At 42.7% G+C, this 16,148-nt stretch overlaps 1 long non-coding RNA gene across 1 annotated transcript; it reads right to left on the reverse strand.

Annotated features, from left to right (window-relative positions):
- Positions 1-7,472: 7,472 nt before the first annotated feature.
- Positions 7,473-12,352, reverse strand: LOC140908046 (uncharacterized). The gene is made up of 3 exons (XR_012157745.2): positions 11,210-12,352; positions 8,511-8,587; positions 7,473-8,038 (listed from the first exon to the last, which is right to left on the reverse strand). It is a non-coding gene; the product is annotated as an uncharacterized LOC140908046 (long non-coding RNA).
- Between the last annotated feature and the right edge of the window lie 3,796 nt (positions 12,353-16,148).

The raw sequence follows: 16,148 nt of genomic DNA on the forward strand, positions 1-16,148 counted from the left end.
TCCTCATGCTGCAGGACATGAGCCAATCTCTCAATCCTGCAGGTCAGGATGAAACTTTCTGTCCAGGCAGGTTCTCTCATAACTGCCTGCTAGAGTTTTTTTTTTTGCAATTTCTTCTGAAGCATCTAGTGCTGGCCACACTCTAATGCAGAATACTGGGCATGGATCTGATCTAGTGTGTTAATTCCTCTTTCCTTCTTGTCTTCAATTGAACTGTAAATGGTTTGTAGACAACCACAGATATAATCCATTCATATTTAATGTTTTAAATATCTTGGGATGTGGAAAACAAACAAACAGTCTCAAAAACTAAACGTTTAGCCCACAGTGTAATGCCATTATGCAAAAGCCAATATTTCTGTATGTAGCTGCTGTAATTGTGTGCACAATTACTGCAAATGTACATGCAAAGGGAAGTCAGCTCTTCTATTACTCATTTTTGTGTGCAATTGTCCCCACAAATGTAGACATGCAATTACACTCAAGTAGACCTCTACCCAATGAAAATTTGAGCTTAAGTAACTTGCCCAAAGTCACATATGACCCAATGCTGGAGTTGGGAAAAGAAACTAGAAGTGCTTTAAAAACTAATCAACACCCCCTTCTTTAACAAAAAATAAGTGTCAGTGGTCCAGTAAACTTATTCTCTTAGCACCGGAAAATAGCAGGACTGGATCTAATCTGATTTCTACAATGTTCCCTTACCTATTTTTGCTTTACAATGTCTTCGTCACCCAAGCTTTCAATGACCAGCCTAGACAAGACACGTGACCTACACAGCAAAGCCTTGAATTTAACCGAAATGTACCTAACAAAGGATATTGGATGAAATGATGCTAAGAAGTGATTAGGAAAGAACAAATAAACAACAGTACAAAGTGTCACACAACAGTGCAGAGAATCAATGCAAGCATGTGCCACTGCGCCAGGCACCACTGCCAGATACCTAAGAGGGAAGTGGTTGAGTGGATTCTATATGGAGAACAGAATCCAAGAGTAAGCAAAAGTGGGCTTGACCCAAAAATTTAATTTCCCTCCACAAAATAAATCTAGATGAGTGTCAGGCAAGACAGGTAAAGGTGGAATCAGGCTGAAGACCCCCTCACTTTGCAGCGGGCTGAGCATAGCTATGGATGACATATGCTATGCAGATAGATCAGACTTACCCTCTGTGCCCTGATACAAAATTAGCACCTTTCTCAGTTAAAGTTCCTAGTTACAGGGGGGTTTGCATTAAATATGGGCCCAGTTCTGAGAGTCCTTACTTTTAGCTCTGACTTTCATGAGTAATGACTTCAGTAAGACTACTCACATGAATAAGGACTATTCAGTTATGGCTTACAGTACTGGGCCTTAAAGCTGTATTGTATTTTACAGATTGACTAGGCTTTTAATACTTCTTCCATGGATGAGGTAATAATTGTCTATAAATATGTTTAAATGCCTTCAGGGAAGGGAAGATGTCCTGCTACAGCAGGGCAATAGACATGGCAACGCAAAGCCACCATCAACACTTCCAGCATCAAGGGGGTCACAGTCCGAGCACACCTTAATATTGTCTCCACACTGCAGTTTTCTGTCCTTTGTGCAGTGACAGTGAAAGGATTTGGATGGATGCTCCAGCTACATACTTGCCTTTGGTTGGGACATTGAGGGGAATCCCAAATGAAGGGAGAAATCCTGCAGCCTCAGATAAAACAAGTATGAACTAGGGACCCTTTGTTCAGGGCTAAGACAGGCTTTGTGCATTCTGAATGCAGTCTCAATATAGCAAAATATTCCTCTCCCACCTGTCAAGTATTTCAGCTTCAAAACGCTGGAGGTGGGAACCTTCAGCTAAGAAAATCCCAAGGAGGTTTCCCTCTGCTCCCAATATATTTCACCTTGCAACTGCTTGGCAGCTAGCATGGCATGTGGAAAAGAGGGGGGAAGAGCAGGAAAGCCAAGAAGAAACGAGGCAACGAAAGCCTGGAAACAGAGCTGGACCTGAGATACAAAGTGTGGAACTGAACTTAAATAAATAAATAAATAAAATCAGCACGTCCACAGGCAGGGTTTTGTTTGGGCCCATTATAGGGAGAAAGACCAGCCACCAAGCTAAGCTCTTGAGCCAGTCTCCCTCAGAGTCGGATATTGTCAAATCTGGGCTCTTGGTTCAGGTCTATTTCTAATTGTAACTATCAGTCTGGAGAGAAGAGGGCAGATTATACTTTTTCAGAATTTTCTTTGGATCATGTGCGTAAGGGCTTGATTTAGTGAGTTATTGAGCATCATCAACTCCCAGCAAATGCAGTGCTTGTCATTAAAAGCATTATTTCAATAGGAGTTCAGGGATCTCAATGCCTCACAGGATCAGGCCCTAAATAAAGGCGTTCAATGGACAACCCCAGCCACTGTTCCCCGAACCCTCCTCTTCCTTCTCTCACATGTTATTGAACATGTTCTTGTGGTGTAGATCCATGAGATGCTGGGAAACTCTTGGCTAAAGTGTGGGAGCCTCCCATATTTACGAGGTTGTCTTTGAATCTATTCTTTCAATTTATTAGCATTATTTTTATAATAAAGTATGTCATTCTGAAAACTCAGTAAAGAAGCTAGACAGGAGGACTATTTCTGAGGCTCACAGAGCTCAAGTCCTATCTGGAGTGCTGTTCTGCAAGAAAGCCAGGAATCCATCAGGCCCATAAGTAAAGGATAAAACCAAAGGCCTTCAGCACAAGCCCACTTAACCACAATGACTGCTTCTTATTATGCCAATAATCATCATCTTGCTGTTCCTCTCTGCTGCCTCCATTTGATGCATCTCTTCATATACTTAGATTGTAAGCTGTTTGGGACAAGGATCATCTATTTGCAATGTTTGCATACAGCACCTAGAACAATGGAGCCCTACTCCCTGATTGGGACCTCTACCAAAAATACAAATAATAAACTACAGTATTGAGCTAAAACAAGGATACATTTCCCAGTGTTTCTTTAAACTCAAGGAATTTGAGATACAAGTTTAAGGCCATTAAGCCACTCGTAATGTATTGATTTAGGCCCAGAGTTTCACACTTGAGTGCCTAAAGTTGTGCATCTTAATCCATAGGCCCCTAATTTTCTCAGCACCTCCAAAAACCAGGCCACTTATTTAGGTGCTTAAATATGAATTTAAGTGCATAACTTTAGGCTCCTAAATGTGAGGCTGGGTGTTTATTATTATTTTGCCTTTTTTGTTGTTGTTTTTTAATTGATCAAAGCACCTCACTATAAAGACTTCAAGGCACCTTTAGCTAAGTGCATTCTCGCATTAGTGATATTTTCAAAAGTGACCAGTGCTGGGGGTGCCTACATTTCTGAGTGCCCAAAATGAGACACTTTAAAGGGGACCAATTTTCAGGAAGAGCAAAGCAGTCAATTGCTGAAAATCAGGCTCCTTTCAGGAATCAAATTTAGCAGTCAAAAATGGAGGACCCATAATCACTAGTTACTTGTGAAAATCTTGGTGTTTAAACTGAGGCAAGTTAATCTGTGATCAAAGCTTTGCTTCTTGACTTAAGAGAAAAGAAACCTCATTTCTGTAGTGTTTGAAATTAACTGTATAAAGGAAAGGAAGGGTAATATACTTAGAGAAGGGTAACAACCTTCTGAAGCTGATTTACAGAGTACTCTCTTTTGTCACGTCTGAGGCTGCCAAACATGAAGTAACCATTGTCTGTTTTTTATAGAAGCAGCATCAGTGACTTGGAAAGCACAGAATAAGGAAATGTTTTCTCCATGACATACTGTAGGCTGGCTACACTCAATGTTCTTCCTCAGCAGCTGGGGTTGATAAGCGCTGTCAGCATTCTGTGGCTTTTTCTGGGATATTGTTGTCAAGGATGAATTTGAAGCAATCAGAGACAAACACCAATATGCCAGAATAATTCAATCATGCTGAAGAGAATCCTGCACAACATGATTGTAAGTCTGAGTCCTTTAGAATAGATGTACTAATTCAATTTGAGCGGCCTACTGGGAATAATCAATTTTACATATAGCTCCTACTGGGTTTTCCAATGCAGGTATGGGTATTACATTTAAAAATGAAAAGAATATTCATATACCAGTTTTTATATTATATATATATATATTTCTATGCAACCCAGTAGTGTTACCATAAAACTAGGTTGCAATCCAGAAACAGCATTAGATGCTTCATATACTCATCAAAATGTTCTCTTATAACAGCCTTAACATATTTGAAGACTTATCAAGACCCTACTCAGTCTTCTTTTATAAAGACTAAGCATGCCCAGATTCTTTCTTCATAGGTCAGGTTTTGTAAACCTTTTAATCATTTTTGTTTCTCTAGTCTGGACTCTCTCCAATTTGTCATCTTTCTTAAAGCATGGCTTCCAAAACTGGACACAAGGCTCCAGCTGAGGCCTCACCAGTGCTGAGGGTAGCAGAACAATTACCTCCCATACCTACCTCTGACATACGACATTCCTACTAATGGGTGTCAGAATCTTAGTTTTTTCACAACTGCACCACACTGTTGGCTCATATTCAATTTGTAATCCACTAGAACCCTCAGATCCTTTTCAGCAGTACTATTGCCTAGCCAATTATTCCCCATTTTGTAGTTGTGCATTTGATTTTTCCTTCTTAAGTGTAGCTTACACTTTATTGAATTTCATCTTGTTGATTTCAGACCAATTCTCTTATTTGTCAAGGAAGAATTGTTGTTCCCTTTGAAGCTTATGAGTGTTTCCCCAAGTGCTGGACAGGGATGGGGATAGCTTGAGAAGAACATGAAACATTTGACAACCCTCTGCTGGCCCAGGTAGTGAGAACCAATCTCTGCAGAGAGACACATCCCAGAAAGGGCTTGTCTTCACTGTTAAAAAAGAAGTTTTTTACCTCGGAATAAGTGAAGACAGGGCGCTTTCGTTTTACCACGAAGTAAACTCACCATGGTCAGTCCTATTCCCCCACCTGGAGCTGATCTTGACAAGTTTACCTCATGAAACTAAAATGCTTTGTCTTCTCTGTGTTTTTACCGCAGGATAGCTCACACATGTTAGCTATGATTAGGTTCAGGGGCATTATCTCATACATAATTGGAGATAGTTTATACATAAAAGCAACAAAACCACAAGAAAATTCATAAAAACCAAATGGGAACTAAAAAGACGTGTGCCTAACCTAACATTGGTCACTTTGCCTTTCTGTTGCCGTATGTTTGTACTGTATAGTGTCTGGCACATTTTGGGCACTGCTGCAAAATAAGGGTAAGACCCTTCAAAGGCAATTAGTGATTTACTATTCTTGGTCATTAGATTTTTCTTCTCTAACACAGATGCTTTCATTTAAATAGCTGGCCAATATCACATGAATCTACATATTCAGACATGCAGTTAGCTAAATATAAGCCGAATGACATCACTGAAGTGAACTGGTAAATGATAATGAAGTAATCCAACAAATTAACATCAAATGCACATATTATGCACAACTATAGTGAGCTGCTTTTCAACATCGGTTTGATGGAAGCTTGGAAAATAAATTACTGATGGGTTTATAGACGGCTGAAATTCCTTAATTAGGTCTGCATGTGTTGCATTCCATTCAGAATCTTAAATATAGAATAACCTTACAGTTACAAGAAAAGGAGTACTTGTGGCACCTTAGAAACTAACAAATTTATTTGAGCATAAGCTTTCGTGAGCTACAGCTGAAGTGAGCTTTTCTTTTTGCGGATACAGACCAACATGGCTGCTACTCTGAAACCTTACAGTTACAGTTCCTCAGGGTTCAACTATAGCATCTAGAGAGTCCTTTACAGAATTGAGCCCAGAAATGCCAGGAAATTTGCACACACAGATAATCAGAAAGTATTTCTCAAATGTATTTCAAGATCTTGCAACACAAAGCTTCACCTGAGCTGGAAACAGAACTATCCACCTGCATTACATTACTGGTGAGAGGAATGCTGCTGCCACATTTATTTCTATGGAACTGATGCAGCCTCTTCAGAAAGAAAGACCGACCATCCTGATCCTTCCCTGCTCCACCACAAAGATCTCTCTCCTGGAGTTAAAAGAAAAACACTAAAAATGTCCTTCCACCTGAGCAACGCACATTGTTGTAAAAATTGTGTCAAGCAAATAAAAATCCTGAGCCCAACAGACTTACTCATTACACACAAACAACACTCTAGATTTTTAAAAGCTGAAGGAAGATTAGAGCTGCTTTTGCATGCTAAGGAAACAGGCAGGATTTTGTTAGCTTTGAGCAGCCGAACAATTCCCACGTTCTCTGCCAGAAAGCCCTAGGATTGGCTACTCGCTGTTACTATATCGCTACTTATGTTATAATCAGAGATCTTTAAAAAATTTAGTAAGCTGCTTTTTAATGCTAGTTTCCTCACAGTTCCTTGACACAGTGGCATATTCAGTGTACTCTGTAAGATCTCTGAGCATAGCTAGAAAAATCCAAGACACATTTTTATCTAAGCTAGGACAATCCTTATATGTAATAAGATATTACCAGTTTGGTTTTAAGAATGTCTGTAAATTAAAATGCTCAAGGAAAATGTCATGATCCTGCAGGAAATACTGATTTGTTGAAAATTATGAAGTGACTGTATTACAGTTTGTAATTGGATAGATATAGGAGGATGGGTTTCTGATTTAGTGGTCAGGATTTAATATCCTAAACGTATGTTCTAATTTAAGTTGGTAACATTAAAATAGCCATACTGGGTCAGACCAAAGGTCCATCTAGCCCAGTACACTCTCTTCTGAGAGTGGCCAATGCCAGGTATATTGGGATTGGAAAAGGTTCAGAAAAGGGCAACAAAAATGATTATGGAACTGCTTCCGTATGAGGAGAGATTAATAAGGCTGGGACTTTTCAGCTTGGAAAAGAGATGAATAAGGGGGGATATGATCGAGGTCTATAAAATCATGACTGGTGTGGAGAAAGTAAATAAGTATTATTTACTCCTTCTCATAACACAAGAACTAGGAGTCACCAAATGAAATTAATAGGTAGCAGGTTTAAAACAAATAAAAGAAGTATTTTTTCCACACAATGCACAGTCAACCTGTGGAACTCTTTGCCAGAGGATGTTGTGAAGGCCAAGGCTGTAACAGGATTCAAAAAAGAACTAGATAAATTCATGGAGGATAGGTCCATCAATGGCTATTAGCCAGGATGAGCATGGATGTTATCCCTAGCCTCTGTTTGCCAGAAGCTGGGAATGGGCAACAGGGAATGGATCACTTGATGCTTACCTGTTCTGTTAATTCCCTCTGGGGCACCTGGCATTGGCCACTGTCAGAAGAGAGTATACTGGGCTAGATGGACCTTTGGTCTGACCCAGTATGGCCATTCTTATGTTATTAAGGAATTACTGGGGCAAGGGGAACCACAGAAACCTGATGTTTAGAGCAACTGCATTGTTACAATAAGAAGAATGGTCCAGAAGTTAGGGTGCTGGCCTGGGACTAGAATTCAATTCCATGCTCCATCACTGATTTCCTGTGTGTCTGGACAAGTCACTTTAAGGCTCAGGTCCTCAAAAGGTCCTTGGGCCCCTAACTTCTACTGAAACCAGTGGAAGTTAGGCGCTGAAATACCTTTGACAACCTGGGCCTTAGCCTCTCTGTGCCTCACTCTGCTATTTGAACATTGGGGATAACAAGACTGCTGTACACCACAGGGGTGTTGTGAGAATAAATTCATCAAAGATTGTGATGTGTTCAGATACTATAGTGATCAAGGCCATAGACAGATAATACATGACAACGCTTGTAAATTTATGCAGGGGTATAGGAGGTTAAAGAGTGCTAATAAAAATCAGTATTTTAAAAAGGGAGAATAGGTTAGAAATTTGGGGGATGTGGAGAGGTGAAGTAGATCGCATTAATGAAACTTAGGTTTGAATGTTAAAATACCTGACCCAGCTCCACATCACTAATGCTTTTCCATGAACTCATGCTGCAGTTGATTGCCTATATGACCTCAGTGGCTGATACTGTCCCAGGCCTCATAATATTGTTGACTGCTGTGGAGATAACAAATAGAAACTTAATTACTTTTCAGCCATTCAGGACGGTTTTCCATGTATTTAATTTAAATAATAGGCAATGCATTTCTATGGAAAAAACAGGCCAATCAACCAAGTAAAGCAACCTGAGTAAGGAAGAGAACTAGCTGTTCCAACTTAATCCTAATGGTGTGGGTTCATATACTTGGCAAACAGTGTCCTCTGGGAGAAGTGATACACAGGATATAATTGCATACTATAGACGGTTTCCTGTACTTGCAGCAGAGGATTTACTTAAGGGACAATCCAATGTCAAGCCTGGGAATTTTTTATGGATTCTAACTTTTGTTTGTTATTGCAAATGCACCTATTATCAGGAAAAGGCTGATGGTAAAGGGAGTTTTATGTTTCATTGTGGAGGAGTGCCCTCCAACAGAATTTGCTTCATTATGTAAGAATCAAAGTCCATTACAGCGAAAAGTTGTCTCACCTCTGATGATGGTTCTTGAAGAAACTTTGAAGAGTTTAGCCTGTGGAGTATTCTATGTTCTTCTACAATTGCAGTTGCTAAAAGGAATGTTACACAAAACATCCAGCTTAGACAGTATGGACAATTTTTTGTGTGTGCTTTGAATAGGTGTTAAATCTCAGCATAAAGGTCAGAGATTATTCATGCACAATGGTAAGACCCACTGCAAACTTAAAAAGCAGGGAAAATTCATTCTGAAATGTAGCACTCTCTCCTCTGGGGAGGTTGCAATATTTTATAAAGCAAAGTTCAAAAGGGCAATTACTGTATGGTGAAACCTCATACCACAAATATATATGACACTTGAGAAACAGAAGACATAATTTTCACCCTAAAGAGCTCACATTGTATATTAAGGCTTAACCATGAAAAGCAAAGAGCTGTTATGGGGAAAGAAACTATGAGGATTACATGGATATTGTTGCTTTTGTTAGTAAGGTCTTGCAGAGTTTCTTCTTCTTTTTTTTTTTTTAAAAGGTTACTATTTCTTTGATGGGAGGACTAGAGGTTGTAGGGTTGTGTGTCAATTTGTGGTGACCTGGCTAGGCTAGGCTGTGAAAAGGGGCAAACCAAGACAAAGGGATCATTTTAAATTTTTAGAACTTTTATAAAGGAAAACCCCAAAATTGTACCAGAAGCATCAATAATATAGAACGTTACCAAAAGACTTACTATTTATAGCAATAAACTATAGGTTAACCAACTCATTAACCTTTATGAGCTTTTACCTGGTGGGCAGTTAATACCAAATGCATTGTTACTAACAAGAGCAAAAGAGATTACAATATACTAGGTCACTTCAAAGAACCAACTTTTCCTCTCCTTGACTAAGTCCAACTCCACTCTTGCTGTCCTGTTCTTTGCTTCTCTTCAGATTGCTCCTTAGATTCAGTGTTCATGTGGCTGTACCTCTTTGTCACCGAGTTGATCCGCAAGCGGGGTTTCTTCACCTCTTGGGTTCTCACTTGTCCATTAGTCACCTTTGAACTGTATTCCATCAGAGGTTCAGTAATTCTCTCTGTTCATGTACTTTAGGGGTGGGGGGGGTGGGGCGGAGGGGAGGGGAGGCTCTCATTATTGCTTCCAGGATGTTTGCATCTAACCCAACTTTTTGATCAATTACCTTTTTCACCAATTCGGTTTCCCTTCAGTTTTTTCCCCTTTGAGGCTCACTCTCTGGTAAGTCTTAAGAGTTTATTTCCCTCTGCTTCTCTAAGTGTCTGCTCACGTATCCAGGTTTTGGGTTTGGGTTTTTTTTTTTTTTGGCGCTTCTCCTGACCTGAAATCTTTCCTATTTTCCTTCTTTCCTCCTCCTCACTTCCCAGTCACCTACTTTTATTCTCCTGTTCTTCTTTTCTTGCATCCCCGACCGCCTAGCCAGGCTCTGGCTCATCCACTAGCTCAGCAACTCAATTCTTCACCCTCCTCCAATGGCTTTTTCCAACTGCCCCTTCGGGCGGATTCCAAGCCCGTGGCCCCAGCTCAAGCTCCCCTCTCATTGGCCATCTCTCTCCCCAGGACAGCATCCCTGCTGCAGCACATGGAAGTGCCAGGAGGTGGGTTACTACACCTCTCTTCCTATTAGCCACTGATCCCATGAGTTTCTTCAGGCTTATGTAGCATCTGTTTTCAGCAGCCAGAAATAGGACTGTTACGCGAAGAAAATAAAGGCTATCTATGCAGAAACAATTATAATTGTATTATAGAATTCATGCCCATCCACACTTCCTACCGTTGCTACAGTGATCACCGTCTCTCAAACTGGTCAGTCAAAATAGGAAAGCTTCAGTGACGGCTAACAGGATAGAGCAGTGGTTCTCAAACTTTTGAACTGGTGACCTCTTTCACATAGCAAGGCCCTGAATCCGACCTCCCCCCCTTATAAATTAAAAACACTTTTTAAAATATTTAATACCATTATAAATGCTGGAGGTAAAGTGGGGTTTGGGGAGGAGGCTGACAGCTCGCAACCCCACATGTAATAACCTCACGACCCCCTGAGAGGTCCCAACCCTGAGTTTGAGAACCCCTGGATTAGAGTATTATGAGGAAGGGAAGAGAAGATACGGTTTTACATATAAAGAGGTTAAAAAGAGAATAAAAGGAGGCATTTGACATTCAAGGCAGCAAGTTTAAAAAAGATTAAAGAGATTTCATCATCAAAATACATACTATAATCAACCTGTGCAATTCAAATAATATTCAGGTAGTTAAGCAAAATACAGCCCTGATCCTGCAAAGATTTACACACATTTAGCTTTACTTACCATGAGTAGTTCCATTTGTCAAAGTAAAGTTAGGCACATGTTGAGGTTTGCAAGATTGGGTGCTAAAAATATTTAACGTTTTAAATGAATAGGGAAAACATTTACAACTTCACTAGCTGAATTAACAATTTAGGCCAAGATTTTAGAAAGTGACTAGTGATTTCAGTGTCTTGGATTTTGGATGGCCAGTTTGACACATCTTTAAGGGAGGGTACTTAGCACTTTCTGAAAGTCAGGCCCCTTTACAGAGTCTCAAGTTAGGCACCCCAAAATCATTAGCCACTTTCCAAAATCTTGACCTTACAGGACATTACTGTAGGCATAAGTCAACGAGGCTCAGGAAAGTTCCACCCACTCCTACAAAATGGGCCCGATACATTGAGGAAAACTCACCTTCTTTGAAGATACAGGGCACTGTTTTTGGAACATGCTACCAAGCTTGATGGAGCAATAGTCAGCCCTCAAGGACCATATGACAGCTGAGGATCAACATCCAAACGTCCCAATGGAAAGCCAGAGCTGGCTCTGCAGGCTTTATTCCTGCTGAGAGCTCCCCATTGATAGGGGAAATCTCAACCAGCCAGCTACATCCAGACTCGGCTTTTTCTTGCTGCCTGCGAGGTATAGAGGTTGGATCGTACTGGTAAATCTGACTTAACAGCCATTTTGTTAGTATGAGATGTGAAAAACTATGGAAAAACTAGAATACATTAAGTTAAATTGTACACATACCAAGTACTTGCCAAACCAAGCTTTTACAGTAAACAGGAAATGGCACTTTACCAAATGCCAAGGTCTCTACCCAAACCACAGATCTCTCAGTAAATATGTCTTCTATAAAGCTGATCTACTTATGGAGATTAAAATTTACAACAGCTAAATGGGGAGAACTCTGCTCACCTGCTAAGTAGTAATTCTTTCAAGCTTTCCACAATAATTTCTGATACTGACCAGGGTACCCTGTATTATGTATGACACTGATGTGGGATCTATAGTTCTGTATCATGTACTTGGTGAAAGTCTTAAAAGCAATGCTCGACTGCATACTTACACAATCTTTCAGTACTATGAAACAGAAACAAATCTAATAAATTCCATGTTTTTCTACTCATGTGTTTTGCTAGCATAACAATGCTGAGATCTCAGATCTTCAGTAAAAGGGTACAGAAGGGCTTGCATAGTGTGCTTTAAAAATTTCTTAGAAACAAGCTGTGTAGATTCCACATAAACCTACTTTTTAATTAGAGTCACTAACCAAAGTTGACTTTTGCAAGACAAATATGTAACTTCCTTAAATAAAATGGATTACTAACCTTTCCTAAACTGCTGTTCTTTGAGATGTGTTGCTCATGTCCATTCCACGTTAGGTGTCTGTGTGTGCCACGTACACTGTTGCCGGAGATTTTTCTACCAGTACTATTCATTGGGCTGGCTCTAGCGTCCTCTGGTGCCCTGCGCTTATATGCGGGTATAAAGGGCGCCACCAGCCCCGCACCCTCTCAGTTCCTTCTTGCCAGTCAACTCCCACAGAGGGGTAGGAGGATGGGTCATGAAACGGACATAAGGAACACATCTCAAAGAACAACAGTTACAGAAAGGTTAGTAACCATTTTTTCCATGTTAAGTGACTCACAAGCAGTAGCCAGAGATGGGATCAGAGTTCATGAACATGGGGACTGCAAACCAGCTCTCCTGAACCTAGCATCAGTCTCAAGCCTGTTAGGTGATGGCATAGCGGGATGACAGGTTATGCACTGACGACCAGGTTGCGGCCCTGCGGATGTCTTGGATCAGAATCTGGGTGAGGAACACTGCTGAAGAGGCCTGAGCTCTCGTAGAGTGAGCCATCACGATAGCTAGAGGTGGCACATTCACCTGCTCATAGCATGCCTGAATATAGGACATTATCCAGGATGAGATTCTCTGGGCTGACATCCTTTCTGCTACTGCCACAAAGAGTTCTGTAGATCTGCGAAAGAGGGCAGAGGGTGAGGGCACACCTAGCATTCAATGAGTGAAGCCACCACTGTTCTGAATTCTTGTGAGGCTTCGGGAAGAAGACTGGCAGGCAAATGTCCTGGTTGCTATGGAACTGAGAAACCACCTTTGGTAGGAAGGTCTGGTGGGGGCGCAGTTGGACCTTGTCCTTGAAGTACACCGGGTACGGTGACTCTGGTGTAAGGGCCTTGATTTCAGAGACCTTTCTGGCTGAGGTGATTGCTACCAGGAAGGTGACCTTTCAAGAGAGAAGCAGTTGAGTGCACGATACCAACATCTGGGGAGGACCCATGAACCTTAACACATTTCCGGGGAGGGGAAGAAGAGATTGGCTCACGAACCGGAGGATAAAAATCTCTCCAGGACTTTAAGAAAGCAGACTGTAATTTCATCAGAGAACACTGACCTGCTGTTCACCTGTGGGTGAAAAGCTGAAATTGCTGCTAAATGCACCTTGATAGATGCAAGGGCCAGACCTTGTTGCTTAAGATGGAGCAAGTAGTCCATGATAGACTGAAGGGAAGACTAAGTCAGAGAGAGGTCTTGTTAGGATGCCTCTATCAAAAAACACTTCCATTTGGTGAGGTAGGAAGCCATCCATTAGGGCTACCTACTACCCAGCAAGACCTGTCAAACTTGTTCAGAACAAGCTTGCTACTCCAGGTTCAGCCATATAACATCCAGGCAGTTAGGTGAAGGGAGCAGAGGTTTGGGTGCAGTAACCGACTGTGGTCTTGAGAGGTCAAATCCGGATGGAGCAGGAGTGGAAATGGGGTTGCTACTGGTAGATCTAGCAGCATGTCGAACCAGTATTGGTGCGGCCATGTCGGGGCTCTACAAATAACTCTCGCTTTCTTGCGTTTGATTTTCAGAAGGACCCTGTGAACCAGAGGAACCGGGGAGAATGTATACAACAGGAATTCTATCCAAGGAAGCAGGAAGGCATTGGAGAGGAAGGCCAGGCTGTGCCCGCTCAGTGAGCAAAACTGATGGCAAACAGGTCCACCTGGGGAGACTCCCCCTTTGGAAGATAACCTTGGTGACCTCTGGGTGAAGGTGTAGGCCTCAGACCTGATCAATCCCTTCCACCTGCATATTAAACAAAGAGGGGTAACAAAGGGACCACTCATGGTGAGAGGAGTAGAATCTGCAGAGGTGATCTGCCAGTGCATTCTGGGTTCCCGGAAAGTCTGAAACCTTCATGCACAAGTCCCATAGATGGACAGCCTCCTGACAGAGGGCGGAGGAGTGAGCACTTCCCTGCTTGTTGATGTAGAAGATGGCTGTGGTATTGTCCATCAGAACTTGCACGACCTTGCTTGCGATCCGGGGAAGGAACACTTGGCAAGCTAAGCAGACCACTCTGAGCTCCCAGATGTCTTTATGCAAGGAGTTTTTTCCCCTGGAACCACGGGCCTCAAGTCTAGAGGCTGTTGAGGTGCGCTCCCCAACCTAGGTCCAATGCATCTGAGACTAGGGACATTGATGGCTTGGGGGGGGGGGAAGAGGAGGGGCAGCAACAAAGGGGACTCCCATCATCATCGACCATGGGTCCTTCAACCAGCTGAGGGACGTGAGGACTGGGATTGGAACAGTAAGCGCAGAGTCCAAGTGGTGTCTGTTCAGAGAGTGAACTGAAACTATCCATGTCTGCAGGGACCTGAGGCGTAGCCTTGCATGCTGGACCACGTACATGCAGGTGGCCATGTGTCCCGCTAGCTTGAGTCAAATCCGGGCTGTCATGATTGAGTGCACCATGACCTTGGATATCAAATCTGACAGTCTGGAACCGGGCCTCCGGAAGGAAGGATGGCTCTGGCTTGGATTGAATCGAACCCTGTCCCAATACTCCAATTCGGAGACTAGAGTTTAAGAGCTGACTTTTGCAGATTTATCATCAACAGGCCCCAGTGCTTGAAAGGTGGCTTGGACCAGATTAATGCTGTTCTTTACTTGAGCCTCTGAACGACCCTTGATCAGCCAGTCTTCAAGATATGGGTAGACCTGAATGTCTCGCTGTCAGAGGCAGGCAGCTACCACCATCATGCACTTCATGAAAACCCTGGGGGGCTGCAGACAAGCTGAAGGGAAGACCAGTGAATTGGTAATGAGTCTGGTTTACAATAAACCTGAGAAATCTTCTGCAGCCATGGAAGATAGAAATGTGAAAGTAAGCATCCTTCAAATCTAGGGCGGCATACCAGTTCCCTGGATCCAGGGAGGGAATGATGGAAGACAGGGAGACCATATGGCACCTCAGTTTCCTGTTCAGGTGACAGGTCCAGGAGGGAACGAAGGCACCCTTTGGCCTTTGGGATTAGGAAATAACAAGAGTAAAACCCCTTCCTTCTCAAGTTGCAAGGCACCTCCTCCACAGCCCCCAACCGTAGGGGGGTCTGCACCTCCTGAGCAAGGAGTTACTTGTGAGAAGGGTCCCTGAAGAGGGATGGGGTAAGGAGGGAGATATGGATGAAAACTTAAGGGTTATGCAGGACCATGCCAGGCTGAAGTGGGACAGTCAGTGAAAAAATAAAAGGGGAGGCAGGATTTGAAGCAAGAACTGGTACAGTACCCTCAGGTGCACCTTCAAAAAGGCCTGCTTGGGCCCACCATAGCACCTATGTGACCACTGCTGGGAGGTTGAGGTGGACAGAAGTGGTTGATGGTGCTTGTAACCTCTCTTTTTTCTCTTATAGGGGTCCTGTCTTGGAGTCAGAGCTGAGAAGTGTGGCAGCTGTTGGGGCCTGAAGTGCTTCCTCAAAGTGGACTGAGCATAGAGGCCCAGGGACCTGAGAGTAACCCTTGAGTCCTTAAGGCCATGTAGCCTCATGTCCGTCTGTTCTGAAAATAGCGAGGAGCCTTCAAAAGGGAGGTCCTGGATAGACTGCTGGACCTCCTGAGGGAGTCCCAAGGACTGCAGCTAACAGCATTGTCTCATGGTGACAGTGGAGGCCACCGTGGCTGTTGCGTCCAGTGCTGCCTGGAGACAGAAGAGGGCTGAGAATTCCTGCCTTAAGTTTTGGGGCCTGGAGTCCTTTAATTTGGCCAAGGAGTCCCACAAATTGTATCTTATCTCCCCAATAAGGCTTGCTGGTTTGAGATAATTAGCTGTAGATCACTGTCAAATAACCTTGACTCCCAAACAGAACATGTTTCTTTGCATCCCTGTTTGGGGGTGCTCAGACTGACACGGTTTGTCCCTTTCATTAGCTGCTGATACACGAGCGACCCCGGAGGACGGTGAGAGCACAGATACTCGTACCCACAGGCTTACACATAACATTTCTTCCCTGCCCTCTTCAAAGTAGGGAGGAGGCAAGATGGGGTCAGCCAA

Source organism: Lepidochelys kempii, chromosome 1, assembly GCF_965140285.1.
Source record: "Lepidochelys kempii isolate rLepKem1 chromosome 1, rLepKem1.hap1, whole genome shotgun sequence".
Lineage (NCBI taxonomy): Eukaryota > Metazoa > Chordata > Testudines > Cheloniidae > Lepidochelys > Lepidochelys kempii.